The sequence below is a fragment of the Prionailurus bengalensis genome, chromosome A2 (genome assembly GCF_016509475.1).
Source record: "Prionailurus bengalensis isolate Pbe53 chromosome A2, Fcat_Pben_1.1_paternal_pri, whole genome shotgun sequence".
Classification (NCBI taxonomy): domain Eukaryota; kingdom Metazoa; phylum Chordata; class Mammalia; order Carnivora; family Felidae; genus Prionailurus; species Prionailurus bengalensis.
This window is the reverse complement of record NC_057348.1, coordinates 101,843,827-101,846,110: the sequence shown is the minus strand read 5'-3', so window position 1 is coordinate 101,846,110 and position 2,284 is coordinate 101,843,827. Positions and strand designations below refer to the sequence as shown.

At 31.2% G+C, this 2,284-nt stretch overlaps 1 non-coding gene across 1 annotated transcript; it reads right to left on the bottom strand.

Annotated features, from left to right (window-relative positions):
• Positions 1-1,383: 1,383 nt before the first annotated feature.
• LOC122488775 lies at positions 1,384-1,490 on the bottom strand. The gene has a single exon (XR_006298698.1). It is a non-coding gene; the product is annotated as a U6 spliceosomal RNA (small nuclear RNA).
• Positions 1,491-2,284: the final 794 nt, after the last annotated feature.

The window sequence follows — 2,284 nt, the reverse complement described above, 5'->3', positions numbered from 1 at the left end:
TTAATTAATATGCTAATAGCTCTTCTCTATTTATAGACAGTAACTCAAGTCTAGCTTGCACTAATACATATACAATTCTTTCAATTCTCTTCTCCAAACTTAGGTAAGATTCCTGAGGGTAAGAACAAAGTCTAATCTGTTTTCTATAACTTTTTCATAGAAAGAAATTGCACTGTTCAATAAAGATGCGATTGTATTAATGTAATTGTGATCAAAATTTCCATAATCTGATAAAATTTCAGATTTTCCTATCAGGTGCAATCTTAGTTGAGAGAAAAAGGCTGGAACACGCTTGATTTTTTTGATGCATAAAGGCTATCGGGAAACTTTTCTTATGAATCCATAGTCATTAATTCACTTACATTATTAGGCCCTTATTTAATGCCAGAAATTTGAGTTTTTGAAGATGGTGTACACAGAGCTTCATTGTCCTAATTTCTGTGTATTTGTATATGTGTGCCTGAAATTATCTATAATAAAATTTTAAAATGAAAAAGAAATGCCATTCTTCTGTTATAAAGAAATAGATAAGCTTTTTGAAAAATCTCTTTGCACAATTTAGATTTTCTTTAAGTGTCTTACAAAAGAAGTTAATATTTATAGTCTAAGGTTGCTAATCAGATTTTCATTCTGTCAATTTTTTTCCACTCAAGAGAAGGATATATCAGCCTCTCCTTTGAAAATATGTAGAAATATAGGAAGTTTTACTACAGCTGGTAGACTATAATTAGAATACATGTCCAGAAAAAAAAAAGAATACATATTGTCCTGGTAATCCCTTAATAAAAATCTGATATGAGCTCTAAGGGATATGAAGAAAACCACACCCTGGTAAGAGAATCCTGTGCCAAGTTACCAGTTGCCAGAGAAAGTAGCAAGGATGAAGATGTGGCAAAGAAACAATAGTTCCTGCCAAGCAGTTACTAAGCAAAGAAATCTTAGGATTTCAACTTATTATGTTACTTATAATAATTCAATGACATGGTAAGTGTTTTCCAATTCAAAAACAATTGAAGCTAATGACAAAGCAAAATATACCATCTGAGCGTGACAACCAACTTAACTAGGAGGGGAAGTCCTCTTCTATTTGGAGGAATTGTAATTTTCTCATATAAATAGTTACTATCTATTCTGATGAAGAATTCAATTTCAAGCACAAGAGGAATAAAACATCAGTCTTTGTAATGGATTTCAATCTGGAATGGAAGACAAAAATGGGTGCATATATTAAAATATGTTAATTTTAGTGCTCATATAATATCATATTTTAATGTACTTGGACAAACTGGAAGCAACCAATATTAACAGAAAATAACAAATATGGTTAGTCTATGTGTCCAGTTCTTAATTTACAAGCAACAATTATTATACTTCTTTTTTTTTTTTAATATGGAACGCTTCATGAATTTGCGTGTCATCCTTGCACAGGGGCCATGCTAATCTTCTCTGTATCGTTCCAATTCTAGTACATGTGCTGCCGAAGCGAGCACCAATTGTTATACTTCTTGTCATGCATTTATAATGAAATAGCAGCAAAATAAATTAATCTAAAAAACGGTAAGGAGAGGTTACTGTCATTGAATTTATCACCACTACAAAACCTAAAAGAAATAAATGGGAAACAACAAGAAATCAGTTGTACATATTTATTCTATTACTAGCACAAAAGAGTTCAACTGAATATATGGACAAGTTGCCAGAGCCCTGGGAAAATGTATTCTATTTAACCTGTCAATAGCAAACTCCATCAGCATAATATAACCAATATTCAGGTTTCCAAGTGGGTTGAATGACTTTGATAACTCCATTCACAAAGAATGGTCAATATAAAATATGATATTCTTAATAGAAAAGGGCATAATACTGATAATTAAATAAACTTTTAATAATGAAAATGTCATAGATATGGAAGTGCTACGAATCATTCATACTTGACTTGAAATAAAAAGTGAGAAGTGGTAGACTCATTTATAGACTTCCCTTTGCCAGTTTTGGAAGCCTTTTATCAATTTGATGTGAGTTGTAACCACAGTAATTTCATTGTCATTTAATGCTACATAAATTGAATAAATGACAGAGGTATGAGCACATGCTGAGCTAACATGTATGGAACTAACCTTTAAGAGTACACTTTTTATTAACTGAGTATCCTTTCCAGAGATGCTATGGGTATTATTTAGTAAGAGTTCATTGAAAGACTGTATTTTATATCCATTTGTTAATTCATTCAACCAACCAATATTAACTACTTGTTTACTAAATGTCAGGCAACACAGTTAGATTT